The sequence below is a fragment of the Danio rerio genome, chromosome 7 (assembly GCF_052040795.2).
Source record: "Danio rerio strain M-AB ecotype USA chromosome 7, GRCz13ab, whole genome shotgun sequence".
Classification (NCBI taxonomy): domain Eukaryota; kingdom Metazoa; phylum Chordata; class Actinopteri; order Cypriniformes; family Danionidae; genus Danio; species Danio rerio.
In genome coordinates, this window is record NC_141027.1 from 37062866 (window position 1) to 37080000 (window position 17135).

The following is a 17135-nucleotide window of genomic DNA, read 5'->3' on the forward strand; positions in this document are numbered from 1 at the left end:
CAGATCACACTATTTAGTCTTTGTTTTCTTTTTTTATTCTTTTATAACCTGTTTCATACATTTGAATCTGTTTTAATCACGGTCCATCGCTTAGTCCCTCATTAATCAGGGGTCACCACAGTGAAATGAACTGCCTACTATTTCAGCATATGCTTTACACAGTGGATGACCTTCCAGCCGCAATCCAGTACTGGGAAAAATCCATACTGACTCACATTCAACCACACCTATTCACTACGGCCAATTTTGTTCATCCAATTCACTTATACTGCATGTCTTTGGACTGGAAACGTGTTTATGCTCATTTAGGACAAAATCAGTTTTGTATGGAAAAAACACAAGCAGTCTTTAGATTTTATTAATTATGTGTATATGTCTGTTCAAACACGCACTTAAAACACAAACTTTCACTCCGCTTTAAATCACTTATATTGAAACCATTTGGGAAACAGCATCTATTTATCACTATGGAGCGCGTCAGACAGTCATGCATCTCTACATGACTGTTTTGAGGATTTCATAGGAGGAGCGAAATTATAGGGGAAATACGGGAAAATACCGTTACAGATTAATAGAGGGATAGAATTGTAAAATACAGGGAGGGTTGACAGGTATGACGTGAACACAAGAAGAATATGCAAACTCCACACTGTAATGGCGACTGGTGCAGCCGGGACTTGAACCAGCGACCTTCTTTCTGTGAGGCAGCAGTGCTAACCACTGAGCCACTGTGACGTTTTTTTAACATTTCAAATTTCATATCAGATGGATTAAAAAAGATTTTTTTATGTTAAATTTAACCTTTTTGTCTTTGCCAAAATACTTAATATGTTACTAGTGGTTTTGCAAGAAAAGTTTTAAGTGTATTTTGAGGCTCAACGAACAAGCTAGGGTAACTAGGAAAATTATTGGACCACGGGGGTTTGTTCTGTAGCCAGTCGGTAATAAAAATGAATCATCCTAAGGGGCTAGTAATATTGACTTTAGCCATTTTAAAATGTTTCTTTTTTTTTTAATTGCAGCCAAACTCAAGATTCCAGCTTATTATTATAAGAAATACTGTGATGAAGAAAATGTCCTTGCTCTGTTAAACATCTCTTATGTATATAAAGATTTCAACTTCACAGACGGGATTTTGTATTCAGTTGTATAAACAAATTTATAAATTAACATTAACCTAGATTAATAAATGTTAAATAAAGAATGCTTTGTGCATTGTTCAATCGTGATGCTTAAAGCTTTGACTAATGTGCATGATGTAAACTTTGGTGTTACCATCATTTTGGCAGCGCATTTCATTTAAATGTATTATCAACCATAGCAGAATCTGCAACAAAGCAATTAACGATAGTAGATTTTACAGGTCTGACTGCTCTTGTCAGTATCGACTAGCACTACATGCTTGGATTATGCATTTGTCCATTCAGTTAGGCTGTGGGAGCTAAATCAAATGGAAATAGTGTGAATTGACAACAGTCTGGATTTATACCGGCCACAGTATCATATATTCCTGCTGATGTGTATTGATTGAACTCCCTGCAGTCTCAGAAAGACTGCAGTCAGTATGTATCAGAGGGAATACATGCATTGAGGAATGTGTGTGTATGTTTACACTGAGGTGTGTGTATCTGCACACCATTGTTTCTCTCTTGAGTACAATCTATAACTGATATGATTTTGAATTTGCCATTGTGTTTGTACATTTTAAGGAGACTTATGATAAGGCAGGGTTTAAAATTGTTTGTTCTAGCAGCAATAAATTATTATTATTGCATAGTAATTTTAAGTTTAGACCTACTGGCCATTAACCTACTGTATTCAACAGCACGATTCTGGATAAAATAAGATTTACAACTACTATTAGAGATGTAACAGTACACAGAATTTATGGTTCAGTTTTGGGATCAGTGTTCGATACAGGTTCATCAAAGCTAGAATAAGCATTCTATGTAAACAAGCTTGATGGATGTGCATGTGTGATTATACATTACCATCTTTTGCAGTGCAGTGCACCTGTTTTTTTCTTTTGTTTTGTTTTTTAAACATACCGTGTCAAGATAAACAACATGCACGGCTCATCGATGTTAGTTTGAAGCAATGGACCAATCAGAACTTGGAGATAGGGCAGTTGGCACAAATGTTTTTTTTTTTTTTTTTTTTTTAATGGCAACATTACAGATGAGGTGCTTTTTAAAAATCATTCATGAGCACTGTATGTCACATTTGTAATCAAGGATGCAATTATGTAAATGACCCCTCACTTGCACTGCTGTGGTCTTTTTCTGCGGTGACTGGCACATCTGGACTGCATCATAGTCAGAATACATGAAAAGTAATGCCTGTACCGTGACAGTTTGGTACGAATATATCAATGTTATCTTACGGCCATTTGTAAATTTTTGATTAGAGGCTAATTCGTTTGAATTGTACGATCTCATTTGTACAATTTAGTACCATTTGCATATCAACCGAATTATGGTTGGGTTTAGGGGTGGGGTTGCGTGCCACACCTCCTTTTAAAAAAAACTTTCTTTTTCGTTCGACTTAATTACTGAACTGACAAATTGTAAAATAATTACGTTTCCTTGTGAGATCAGGCCTATCTTTATCTATTTATGTATCACACATATATATACAGTATGTACAGCATAAATGAGTACACATCTCAAAAATCTTTCCTTTACATTAATATTTTCTATAGAATTCTTTCCAAAAATATACAGTACCTATATATTAGATAAGTCAGTACCAAACTCAAAACTTAATCTAATCTAATAAAATCCTGATAAAAATCTTAATCCAAAAAACATCCAAAAAACAGCACACTTAAATCAATGTGTTAATATAAAAATATTAACTATAATTTTAATAAGCAGGGAAAAAAATTTTAAATCTTTTTTATTTTTATTTTGTTGGTTTGTATTCAAATGCTATCTTTCTCTTTCTAAAGATATTTGGTCACCGCACTTTTATTGTAATGGATGTAACTTTTGGACACATTCATTTTTATTTTCATTTTTTTACTCATTTTTGCTGACCACTGTATATATTCATAGAGATTGTGATTTTTTTATGATTCTGATTAAATGACAAAGCAAAATGTAATCACAAAATGTTAATCGTTGCTGTCTATTTTAAAATATTTAATTAATTGAAAGAAATCTTCAAAAAAAAAAAATCTTTAAAAAAATGATATTAATAACTCAAGCAGGAGACATCTTGTTTCATTGCTGGATAAATCGATGATGTAACAATGTAATCAGTATGTTCTTAATTTAAAAGTTGCTTTGAAAAAACTTGAAAGTAACACAGACGTGTATGAATTGAAATCCTAACAATTAATTTTGTAACTGTTCATATTGCCCAATGATGCCCAAATATTATTTTAAAATTATTGATTTGAGGTTTTCCTGCTTTAGTAGTGGAGGACATTGTCTGTATCACTAGTTAAAATTGCTTATTTCTCAGGAATTAACATTCTGCAAAACATATACAAATCTCTGTCATGAAATGTGTGCACAGACAGAAAGGTCAAGTAATCTACTCCTATGTCATTAATAACATGGTGCAGCTCTGCAGGATATTGGTTGTTGTGATGAGCTTGCTCCCTCAGCATTTTAATTGCTCAGTGTACGGTAGCACATTTACAGAGACCCTCCTCCACCCCAGCTCCACCTGTGTTTAGATCTGCTACCGGAGTTATATATTTTGTTTGCAGAAGCAGTGTGTTATATTCTCAGATGACATGCCTGTGAATATACTGGCAGTAGCAAGTTTTGGTACAATCAAGCAGCAGCAGAGTAGCAGATCTATGTCACGAAGACTAAAAAACACATCATTATTGCCATAAATAATCATTACTATACTAAATCTTAGTATAGTTGTCATGAAAGCTGTCATGACAGAATTTTGATAGTTGTCATGAAAATTTTTGATGATGTATACATAAGTCAACAGAATATGTACAACTGTTCTAGTAGATTTTGGATAATTTATTGAAAAATAGACATACATTTTGTGCCATAAAACAAAAATGTATCAGCTGTACAGTGAGAATTATATCTGTCCAGCTCTAATGTGTACACTTGTGTGTGTTTGTGGATGTTTTTCACTCCTTTTACCTTCCCTAAAGCCCAGGGTTGACAACACATCAAACACATGCACAAATAACATTAGAAAGACTATTCATATCCTCACTAAAGAAATAATTTTATGGTATTTGCTGTAACAGCATGAAGGACTTTGTGATCTGTTTTGATGGCAGGATCATGATAAATTAGGTGTCTCTTTGCTTCTGCAGCAATCCCTGAGACGTCTGATGGAAAGTCTGTTTTTCATTTTGCAATTCTTTCAGCCTCACAGTGTAGAGCCTCAAACTGTCTGGAAGAGGTGCATGAGAGTGAGGATCAGTCTTTGGGGAACGCTGAGTAAGATGAATGAGGTCTGTTTGAAAGTCAAAGATGACCACCCTCCCATTGCAACCCCACCAGTCACATCACCATTACCATACCTGCTCTTAATGAGGATGACTGTAGTACTTATTACAGCTGAAACAGTAAATACAGCTGAAGATACAATTTTCTCAATCAGCGATACTAATAATATGAGAGGCAGTTTTGCATTGTCACTAAAGCTTATGATTAGCATATTTTCTTGTCAGTTGAAGCGCAAAAAATATATCAAAGAGAACTTAATTTGTTGTCTTTAAGTTTTCTTTTGCATCCTCTTACAATTGAATGGTGAAAAATACACTATAATGTATAAATAAATATCATCATGAATACAGCTGAGGAAGAAATTAGATGCAAAACGGTTCCAAACTATTTTTTGGGCTGAATTTAAATGAACAAATACAATTTAGCATTTGTTCAACGTAATTTGATTGCTTAAATTCAGCCCAAATAAATTGTTTGCAAACTCTTGCATGATTCATTTTTTTGTGTTTTGTTTTGAAAAACCTGCTACTATCGATAATGTAACACTATTCTAGTGGTTTTGAATATTTTAATGAAATGCCAACTAATTATTATTTATTTATTAATTATTACTTATTTCTGCAAGGTTAACATTAGAGTTTCAGTTAATGTGAAAGTGTTGTTGACAGGTACTTGAAAAGTTTCTTATAGTCAGGAGAATGTTTGTTTGTGGAGCAGTGTCAGCCGATATTAAGCAGACAATCTAATGAGAATTATTTGGCATGTTGTTGCAGAGTAACTTATAGTCAATTAAATGTTCAAAAGACACTGACAAAGGAAGTGATACTAATTAGTTTTTCTTTAGCTCTTAAATTGTTAACAAACACAGATGTTTGAGATGATTGTGTAACAAAAAGTACATGGCCAAAAACACTTTTTAAAAATAAAAATATATAAAAATTTAATGACTTTATAATTTAAAAACAAATATCAATATTTAAAAAAAATATTTTTTTTGCTGCAAAAAAATAAGACAAAATACTAATTGATAAAATAATTTATTGCATTGTATAAATATTAATAAAAAAACATTTATACTTTTTTACATCATATTTACATTTTCCCTCAGATGCACTACTTCACAAAATTGTGTCAGTTAATAAAGAATGATTAATCAAATTTTAAATTCAGCTATTGAAGTCAACTTTTATGTTTATACTGCAAAAAAGGTAAAACATCACAGTTACTTTTTTCCAGTATTCACAGTAAAACATGCTGAGTTCCACAAAATTCCTTCATGTTCTCCCAACACAAGTTGAGTAAGCTAACTTCATAGTTTTTACAAATTTAAGTGGATTGAACATAAAAAAATTAAGTTGCTCCCTGACCCATAAAAAGTAAGGGTAGCACTTTACACTATTAGTACATGAATAATAATAATGTATTAATATGTAAGATAAACATTACTTGATTGTGAACTAATGATGAGTTAATGCATGTGCTAACTAACTTTAACTACAACATCAGTTACATGAGTTCATGTGTGAATAACGGCTACCTTAATTACTTGCTAGTACATGTTGTTAATTAATGTGTTAATAAAATTTTAAGTTTAAGCTAAATGTAACCATCATGAACTCACGAGCTGTTAATGTATAATTATCAAAGGCTCATCATTATTATCTCATCCTTAACTCCACATTTACCACTGTTTAAAATCTTCATGTTGATGTTGACAGAACACATTCTATTGTAAATGCACTCGGTGGCTGTTTTAACTGTGCGTTCACACCGAAGGTAGCGAGAGCGCCAGAGTTCGCTCTGGCTGCCTTGGTCACAACGCTGTCTGCCTTCACAACTCATCTGGCTTCAAAGTGTCAAAGTTTGTTACATCGATCTTATATTTAAAGAAGCCCTTGCAGCATTTCAGCAAATTCCCGCCTAAAACATACTTTCTAGCATGAAAATGTTGCACGCTTTTTATTAAATTCATTTAACTATGGAAGATCAAGTTTTTGCGTGTGTGGCTTTGCTCCACTTATCCCATATGTGTCCATATGTCTGAAATATTCGGAAGCAGCAATACTGCCCTTATAGTCAACATAGGCTCATTCTTTAAATGTAGCCCTATTTATGTTTCTACAGATCCTGGATTATGTAGCCAGAGCTACGTATGGCTGCATTCCGTCTGTAAAACAAACACTACAGGGCAGTATACCGCCGTTCCTTTTCTCGCTAACCAGCTGACTGCTTACATGCATGTGGACATGTTTTAGATAGATAGAATTAACACATCAATTGGTGTTTTTTAAAACACTATCGGTTGGGTTTAGGGAAGGGGGGAGTGTAGAGGAATCGGTCGGTTGGTCAGTCAGTCAGTCAGTGAGTTAGTCAACAGCGGCTTCTGGTGGATTTATACGTGAGAAAAGCAAGTGTGAATGGCACTTGCGAGAGAAATTTGAGATCTCAAAAAGTGTACACAGCGGCCTCTGGCGCATTCGCAAAAACAAAAACTGCAAAAAAAAAAAAACATAGCTCCTGGGACGTATTTTGTTCTCTCCAGAAATGTATATACCAGTACGTAATCAAAATGAGCCTGGGTTGCTTTTTTAAAACGTAAGACCCTATAAGAAAACATCGTAAGTAATTAAAAATCTAAATAAATAGGACTGTGTTCTCTGAACTTCTCTTAAGCGGTGGACTTCGACATTCTGATTGCTTGCCACCGCACCGCGTCATAGCTTGTCATAAACATAAAGTTGACTTGATTCCAACTCTCCTAGACATCCACACTGGCGAAGACGCACCGCGCCGCTTATCGCCGCTGGCTTCCATTGAAAATGAATGACTTCTGACTACTTTGACGCTCTCGCCACTTTCGGTGTGAACACACAGTTAGGAGTTCATAGCTAGTTAGAATGGGTTAATGTTAAAGTGCCCTTCCAAGTAAAGTCATGATATAATTATAAATGAACGTATGAGTTCATGATGGTTAACTTAAGAATAAACTAATGTGGTAATTACTACATTAATTAACAAACAATCATGTACTAACAAGTGATTAAGGTAACCGTTTCACATTCACATTTCAACTCATGTGATTCATGTAATTAAAGTTTGTTATTAGAGCATTATTAACTCATTATTAGTTCATAATAAAGTATGTTAAGTTTACATATTATTATATCATCAATCTTGTACTGTTATTGCAAAACTCGTTTTAAATAAATAGTTTGAACGAGCAACAAAAGTCAGTACCATTATAGTCTGGGTCACAATTCACGGTATTAACAAACTATTAACTAACACTACAAGCTTAATAAATGACTAATTAGCTGCTAATTAATAGTTAGTAAAGTAAAAGTTGGGTTTAGATCCTGGGTGAGATTAGGTATGCAGTATAAAGTCATACTTTATAACTGCTAATGAACAGTTTATGTCTTAATAATAGACCGGTAATAAGCCAGTAGTTAATAGCACGAATCGTGACCTAACCTAAAGTGTTACCCAAAAGTAATTTTTTTGAGTGTAGCTTTATTATTCAGTTTAAAACATGCTGCTAGGCTTTATAGCTGTGAATAACTCCTTTTAAATATTTTTTGAGTGTGTGACATGCATTTCCTCCCACTTCTCAAGTCAAACTCCTCTCTTTTCTCAGTTTTTTTAAGCTATGGCTGCTATGTGGCATGTGATTCTTTTTATTAATCCCATATAAGAAAGTGTGTATTTGTGTGAAAGTGTAGGAACGAGAGCGAGAGAAAGAGGGAGAGAGAGAATGCCCCTAATCTCCTCTGATTCACTTTGACATGTGAATGACACGGTGAATGGTTACCATGGAAATAAATGTGTAAAATTTATGCATGCACCTTTTTTTTCCATCTCAGCCGAAAAGAGGGAGATTTTGCTAATGGGGTGTAAGTGCTACTGGTCTCTCTATCTCTCTCTCTCTATCTGTCTGTTTCCCTTTGTGTATGTATGTAAATGTGTGTGCGAGTGTGTACAAATGTGGGTGGGTGTCTTTCTCTGGGCTTAGTGGGCATTATATTGTGGGTTGTTCTCATGTATCAAAGCATGTTAGCGTGATTAGTGGTGATGCCACTGCATAAAAGCACAACAATGTAAATAGTGGCTTCTAAAACTAGACTCATGCAACATAAACCTCCAATTATCATCGAAAATGTGATATTTAGCCACATTTGTATTGATAAACAGCAGATATAAAGGGCATCTATGACAAAAATAATCTTTTGGAAGCTGTTTGGACAGGAATGTGTGTAGCTTGCGTCCACAGTCATATTGGTGTGATATTTATGTGATATGTTAAAATAGGATCCAAATCCCTCCCATTTTGAGGCCCAAAGAACTGTGACATAGGAATGCGGTTTCCCCACTCACCGAATTGATTGACAGCCACGTATTAACATGTCTCTGTAGTAACGCGTATAATCATATCAACAAGACAGAATGTGTGCAAAGCAACCGGGATTAAAAGATCTGTTCAGCTCTCTGTGATCATCAATCATCATCAAATGTGATTAAGTTTGAGATTAACAAGTTTAAAACAATTTTAAAACAGTGCATGTTTGTAATAAAGTAAGTTAAAGATGGTAAAATTGCTGTAATTTATCACCAAAGCCATATGTCAGTTTAATCATAAAAGAAGACACTTAAAATCAGGTTCATTTTGTACAGAAACATATTGAATATCCACAGCATCCATATTACCTGTAACATTACTTTGTAAATCAAATAGCTTTTCAGTAGCGAAGCTATTTTATTAGTCAAGTAGTGCAGTAGCGTCCACACATGCTATGTTAACAGATCGCAGATCAATAAGTGACAGCACCGACATTCACGGAGCTGTGAGGCCGGTGTCTAGTCGATGAAAGTAAATCCATATGATGGCAAGAATGAAACTTTCTTCTTCTTTCTGTTTTACGGTGTTCGACAACAAAGTTTTTGGTGACGTGGCCAACCGAAACTTACTTGATGGAAAGGTGACTGAAGGAGAGATTTCTGAAATAGGATTCCTCGTGACCATACCTCGAGAAGTACATGTTACGATGTAATAACTTAATTTCTGATGCTGTGCTCAAATACTTTAGTGTGTATATATATATATATATATATATATATATATATATATATATATATATATATATAAATATATAAATATATATACAGTATAATGCTTATTCCAAAATATGTCCCTTTACTATAAATGACTATAGCATTTTAATTGTGTAACACCTGATTTTATTGGATTTTTTGTTTTAGCTGTTATAATGGGCCCTATATAAGACGCAATAGTCTTTTGGTAGTTTCAGCTTGGCGCAAGAGTCGTTTTGAGGCGTTGCGCTATGCTGTTTAAATAGCAAATGCATTAGCGTTCATATGTGCGCCCATAGGCGTTCTGGTCTAAAAAGGAAGGCGTTCTAAGGCGCACTGCTGGCGCGTTGCTATTTTGAGAAACTATAATAGATTTTCATTAGACCAAAACTAACCCGGTCTAAACTCCGGCGCAGAGTTGCGCCTCGCTTACGCACTGCTTAATACGCACAAGAGAGCAATAGGCAAATATCTTTACATATGAAAAAATGTAAATATTAAGGATATATATATATAGGATATAATAAGAATAGATATAGGGTATAAATATAAAGGATTAAAATATTACAAAACATATTATTTTCTAGCCTACATAAATATGAAAAATCACTGCTTTTATGTCTTCTTCATCTCGGGAGGCTTTTTCAGTTCATTCATAACAATTTGCTTTTGTATAATGTTATTATTATTAGCAGTATTATTTATTATATCTATATTTATGTTTTTTTTATTAAAAACAAGCTTAGATTTGCCCACCTGTCAGGTTTTAGACCATAAGGGGCATGGCAGGTGTACTTGGAACTAACTCAGTATTTTGACCACACTTGGTCTATATTGTTCATTTATTAGTTTTCTAGAAATTAGAACTAAATTTAGAAATAGTTTTGAAACAAATATTTAAGCTTAACAAACGAAATTTATTATTAATAGGCTAATTGATGTCTGTGCGTAAAGGTTTCCCTATCCAAGAGCGAATGTGAAAATAGTTCCATTATCTCTCATTCTCACGCAGTAGATGCTCTGTTTAACAGTTTTCTGTTGAAAAACTGTTAACTGTTAACTGTTTGCTAGTGAAATGCTCAGTTTTTCCTCTTAGACTTACTTTGCGTCCTGTAAATAGCGAATGTGCTCTTGGCGCGACGCAGCTGGGTCTTAAAGGGAATGGGAGATGAGACTCTAATTGGTTTATTCTTAAAACACACCTATAACTCATTAAGAAAATAAACTCAACCCTTTTAGCCTATGCGCCTTGGTGAAAAGCGCATTTTCCCGTCCGTAAATTAGCAAAAATGCGTTCTGACACGCCCTAAAAGCATTTGCGCCCTGCGTTTTGCGCTCTGCGCATGGACCGACAAAATAGAGCCCAATTTGTTTCTGTTTTTTACTACAAATTATTTACAGTAAATAACTGCACTGAACAGTTATGCCTCATATGTTTCATTGAAAATTTTATTGTTCTCTAAGATATTATTGTCTTGGATTTAGGTTGCTTTGATTGAAAAGGGAAAATTGTAAAAATAGCTTAGATGTAGCTAGGCTACTTTTGCAATGTAGCTTTCAGCTTAGCTTGCTACATTTCCTAGGGGGTAGCTTTTAGTGTAGTTAAGCTACATTTTAAGTAGAGTAGCTAATAGCTCACTATATTTTTCAAGTAACTTGCCCAACACTGCTTTACAGACACATTCTGGAGACACAAAAGATTTATCCTAAATCTTTAAAAAGGGGAAAATAGGTGCCCTTTAAAAGTAAGCTATCTTTAAGAAATGTACTAGTTAAATAACACGCACACACACAGGCGCACAGAGGCAGTGGACAAGCCCCAGGGTGCAATTTTACTATTTTTGTTTCCTGCATGAATTCCTGGAATTGTGTAAGTACTGTATATGTGTGTGCTGGCGAAACAATGAGCATTACATCCATCATTACATTTGCTAAGGGCATTATTTCAACTTCTCTTAGCCATATTTTACGGCCTCATTTTTACTGCCACATTCTAAGATTTCAAAGTCATAGCTCATATCCAACAATGCTGCTCTAAAGTTCTGCACCCCATAAAAGAAATACTTTATGCTGTAATGAAGGCACAAAAAGGAATTCTGTGTATAAAATTGGCAAATGTGGTCAGAAAATGAGATGTTTTGCTTGCTTTTCAAACCTGGCATCGGTGCATTTATAATGCTGAATCGTGTATTAATGATTCAGCAGGGTGCGAGGGCAATAATTCCTTTTTCATTTGCAATACTCAAGTATTTCAAATGTGTTCTGCTCCTCTCTCTGAATTTATCAGCTTGTTAACCTTTAGATCTGCAGTCAGAGAGAGAAGAAATCTGATCGAGCAGTTCTGTACACAGGGTAATGGCTCTTTCTTTCTCGTCCACAGGCCAGATAGTCTCATCATATATAATGGACACTGCAGCAGTGTAATAGAATTCTTAGATATTTATTTTATGATATAATCTTCAACGTGAATAGAAGTGATCTGGATTAAGGCTAGGCTTATTTTAAAAGTGTTTTATATGTAATTCAATAGCATGTTCACTTTCATAATGCGCTTGATTTCGCATTAGGTGAGAGTTCAGTTCATCTTATTTTAGGATTTGTTATTGGAAAAAAGATAATATGAGTGACACTGAATAGCAGACAGAGAAAGAAAAAGGGAAAGGGAGATATGGACAGAGAAGTAAACCAATGACTGTCCCAAGCCATTAGAATGAGGGATATTTCAGCTTGACTGAGCAATTCATTCTCAGCATGTCACATTGAATTTTCTCAATTCTAAAAGCCCCCGCACTCCTCACTTTTCCCTGTCCTTTCAGATGCTGAATACTGCTTCCAAACAGTCGTTTTACCTAAATAAGAGCACACACTGGCCACTGTGTTTCTATCTTTGTCTGCTTGCTTGGAATGTTCATCATGGTAATTATGACAATTACATTTGCATTAACTGGAGTTTTAATTAATCAAAAAACACTTTCAATATATGTAAATCATATCTTAAATAAGTGACTAATGTATGGGAATCTGAATGAAAGTCTATGAGGATGACCATTTTAATTTGTGCTACAAACCACTGCATTTTTATTGTGACAATTAAAAAAAAATTATAAAAAAAATACCTATTTGATTTCATTGTTATACATGGTAACACTTTATTTGATGGTCCATTTGAGTATTAGTAGAATGTCTGCCTAATATATATTGATACTGCTCCTTCAACAGACATTCAACTGACTATAAGAAACTTTGCAAGAACATGTCAACTTACACTAACCCCAACCCTAACCTAACAGTCTATTTATAATGTAATGAGAATTAGTTGTCATGTAAATGCAGTGTAACTTAAATTCAACAAACAGACCATCAAAATAAAGTGTGACCTTGTAAACTTCAGTGACAATAAAAAGAACGATAGTAAATAACATTTTGATTAAATAGTTATAAACTTCAGAAACTTCATAATATAATATGTATCTAAAAGGAATTTACTTATGTACAGAGTGTGTGTAGCTACATTGTAAAAATGAATACAATTTCATGCAAATTGTCATGCAAATTATTTTTATTTTTATAATTTTTTATTTTTCTGCTAATTTAAAAACTCGAATTTTTTGCAACATCTTTTTGAGGTTACTTAAAGTTTTTATTGTTAATGTTTTGAAAATTTAATTTGGCTATCATTTTCTTGAAAAAATGGATCAGATTTGTGAGCTAAAATTATTAACAATTAAAATTATTCACATTTATATCTGTCTGTCTGCACTGTAAACCCTAATAAGTTGAGACTACTCAAAAAGATTCTAGGACAGTGATTCCTTAAGTTCGTTTGAGTAATGGGAAATCAAAAACTCAATTAATTGAGTTGATCATATGTGGTCTCTTCATTGAATTAACTTATATGTTTAAATACAGATAACTTAAATAGGCTAATAGACTAAACTTTAAAATATTTGAAACCACGCCAACAGGGGTAGAACATGTAAACTCCACACAGAAATTCCAACTGACCCATCCAAGGCTTGAACCAGCAACCTTCTTTTGAATATCACCAAGACACCACATTTGAATATCTTATTAATTTAACCTTTCTCTTTTGTCAGATGGGTTCAGGTAGTGCCTCTGTGACTCTGTCCTTGCAAAATTTAGCATCACAAACAAAAAGTCCACCTTATATTGACCATATGAGTTGTTTAGGCAGAATTTCAAGTGTAACCAATCATTTTAAACAAATACATTGTGAATCATTTAAAGAAATTAAAATGTTACGTTCAGAGAACTTAAAATGTTAATTAAAAGTTTTATGTTGCCTCATGAGTTAGTTAAAAAAAAACCTGTTTAAAGTTTTGATGCCAAAATCCATCCATCCATCCATCCATCCATCCATCCATCCATCCATCTATCCATCTATCTATCTATCTATCTATCTATCTATCTATCTATCTATCTATCTATCTATCTATCTATCTATCTATCTATCTATCTATCTATCTATCTATCTATCTATCTATCTATCTATCTATCTATCTATCTATCTATCTATCTACAGTATCCATCCATAATAGCTTCCATATACAGCAAAAATATCAAGCTTTCTACTCAGCTTAACTTGTGAAACCTTTTAGGTAATATTAATTTTATTTAATGCTCACTTTTGTCCTGGATCTCTGTTTGGTGCTGATTATGGATGAATGACTTGCACTGCACAGTATAATTTCTGCTATCTCTCACTTTCTCCCTCTCTCCTTTATCTGACTTCTCTCCCTCTCTTTCTCCCTGTTCTCCCTGCAGTCAGACAGTTGTGACAGGCCTGCTTCTCTCTGACTGATGTTACTGAGATGCCAAATGGGAGAGAGAATGGCAATTATGTCAAACTGCGCAGAAACATGTGTCTGTGTGCACCAGCGCCGACCCACCTCGCTGCACCTGATCACTCTAAATAACTCTGAACACAGGTATTCTGTGCCAGTGGCAGGCAGCGAAAGAGACAGAGCCCTATCCTGCGGCTTTGTTTTCCTACCTCTCCTTTCGTTTTCTTTCCATCTGTGCTTTGTTTTGTTTTTTTTCTTGTTGATTTTTTTTTCTTTCCCCCTACGGCTCTTCAGTCCGCAGCCTTGAACTATCAGAATAAATAACCTGCAGTGTTTCTATTTGTGAAGAAGCTTTTAAAGTGCGGTAAGAGACAGGGCTGCATTGATACGCCATTATATGTGTGATTATACGTGTGTGTGCACACAGACGTTACTTACAGTCTCTCAGTACGAGACAACAGCATCCAGTGCTGTAAATTTTAAAATAGTAACCTGCAAATATATAGTTATGCTCCAACCACAATGTGGAACAGTCGACTAAATGAGATCTAGAGCAGTTTGTAGGAATATTTCACGGCAGAGACACATCAGGTGAAGCACAGGACAGAGCATTTATATTGCCCTAAAGTGCTAGAAAGAAAGAAAGAAAGAAAGAAAGAAAGAAAGAAAGAAAGAAAGAAAGAAAGAAAGAAAGAAAGAAAGAAAGAAAGAAAGAAAGAAAGAAAGAAAGAAAGAAAGAAAGAAAGAAAATAATATAAAATGTAGTCTGCCAGTGGTTTACCAGTAGGGCACCATATGTGGAGGTCTGTTTTTACAGAAAATAATCTCAGTGCTGGTTTTACGGCAGATCCACAGGCTGACAGCACTTTTTGGCACTCAGCCAGTAACATGCAGGCTTTAGGATTTGTTCATTTCTGCTACTTATTATTTGGTGGGAGTGTGACAGAATTGTTACAGAGGTTTTAAAACGGCAGAACCACTTCTTAGGACGCAATAATTGCTACCATGCAGCAGCACAGTAGAAAAAAAACAGGGAAGTTTGGAAAGTTTGGTGTGCGGTTTGTAGAACTAAGTGAATGAAGGAAAATGTTTGAAAAAAAAAAGAGAGAGGAAATGGAGAGGGAGGTTCTCTTTCTGCACCTTGGCAAGTATCCAGGGGAAGGTGATCACTGTTGTCTGAGCTTCTCTCGCTTTTAGATATGAATACGTAAGAACATTTAATATTTGAAATTGTCCTCTAAGTAAATCATGTAGTATGATGTTGATTGTTTGATGTAACTGTAAAGTGCAAAATTATTTTTCGGAGTTGCTTTAAAAAAATATATATATATTTCAGTTTCCTACAGTGTGTTCCAATGTCTCATTTATGTCACTAATTGTAATTATTTGCTATACCTTTTGTACTTGTTCAGTTGACTGCATATTGGAAACATATACATTTAAATCTACATTTAAGCTGAAATATGGATAATTTTTTTCACCAGATACTGTAACATTACATAAAACTATCCATGTGCTGATATTATATTAGTGATTTAGAGGCTCTAAGCAATTTCCAGCCAGGGGGCCAAAGTCCTGAAATGCGCTCTTTCTACTTATTTAATTTTTATTTATATTGCTGTTTTTTTTTATATCACTCAATCATCTTTTCAACAATTTAAATGAATGTAATCTTTACATTTTGCACACTTTACAAGTGATTCGTTGTCTTAAAATGAATTTACAATAAAAAATTATATATATATATATATATATATATATATATATATATATATATATATATATATATATATTTTTTATTTATTTTTTTTTTTTTTTTTTTTTGACTGCTGGACTGCTCCGTGGTGAATATTTTGGTAATATTATTTTTATTACATAACATTACATTATTATAATAACATTATATTTTAATGTTTACTAAATAATGTTTAATTACATTAAAATTGTATTTGTTTAACTCTCACCATAAAAATATGGTAGAGAAAGATGTTATATATAGTTTACAGGTATAATTATCACTTTTACTTATATATTTCCTGGGGCCCTAAGCGGCCGCTTACCTCATTGTTTAAATCCGCCACTAATCATAGGCACTTGAATAATTAAAACACTGAGAATAGTTATTTAGTATTAAACATTTAGAGTATCTTTTACAAATATTCCAATTGTTGTATATTGGCTAAATTGGCTATTTATTTCAGACATTAACATTCGCATGCTGATCTGGTCTACGACAGAGATACTGATTGAAAATGCTCTGAATATTTATAGGCCTGTTGTTTGTCAACACTGCACAATAACACTCTATTTGTTAACATAAGTTAATGAAACTAAACTCATGATGAAAACCACAAAAGCATTGTGATGGTAATTTCTTATTTGATGTTTAATAATTCATTTAAATCAAGTTGTAACTGTTGTATTACATTAAGGTAATAAGTAATACAATTCAATTGTATTTTATTTAACTAACAGCAACTTAGTAACAATAATTTATTCATTCATTTTTCCTTCAGCTTAGTCCCTTTATTCATTAGGGGTCGCCACAGCAGAATGAACCACCAACTTATCCAGCATCCATGTTTTATGCAGCCAATGCCCTTCCAGTTCCATTACTGGGAAACATCCATACACACTCATTTACACACATACACTATGGCCAATTTAGTTTATTCAATTCACCTATACTGCATGTCTTTGTACTGTGGGGGAACCCGAAGGAAACCCACGCCAACATGGGAAGAACATGCAAACTCCATACCGGGACTCAAACCAGTGACATTCTGAGCCACCGCGTCGCGGTAAT

The 17135-nt window shown here is 33.9% G+C and overlaps 2 protein-coding genes and 1 long non-coding RNA gene across 3 annotated transcripts in view; all 3 read left to right on the forward strand.

The window, feature by feature from the left end:
* LOC147836053 (uncharacterized) overlaps positions 1 to 14473 on the forward strand; it is a 191178-nt gene extending 176705 nt beyond the window's left edge. The window contains exon 5 of the long non-coding RNA XR_015495965.1: positions 14310 to 14473. This is a non-coding gene — a long non-coding RNA (uncharacterized LOC147836053). The remainder of the gene's footprint in view (positions 1 to 14309) is intronic.
* tox3 (TOX high mobility group box family member 3) overlaps positions 1 to 17135 on the forward strand; it is a 263708-nt gene that overhangs the window by 145515 nt on the left and 101058 nt on the right. The gene's annotated exons all lie outside the window — the stretch shown is intronic.
* LOC147843130 (uncharacterized) overlaps positions 1 to 17135 on the forward strand; it is a 553038-nt gene that overhangs the window by 117932 nt on the left and 417971 nt on the right. The window lies entirely within an intron of this gene.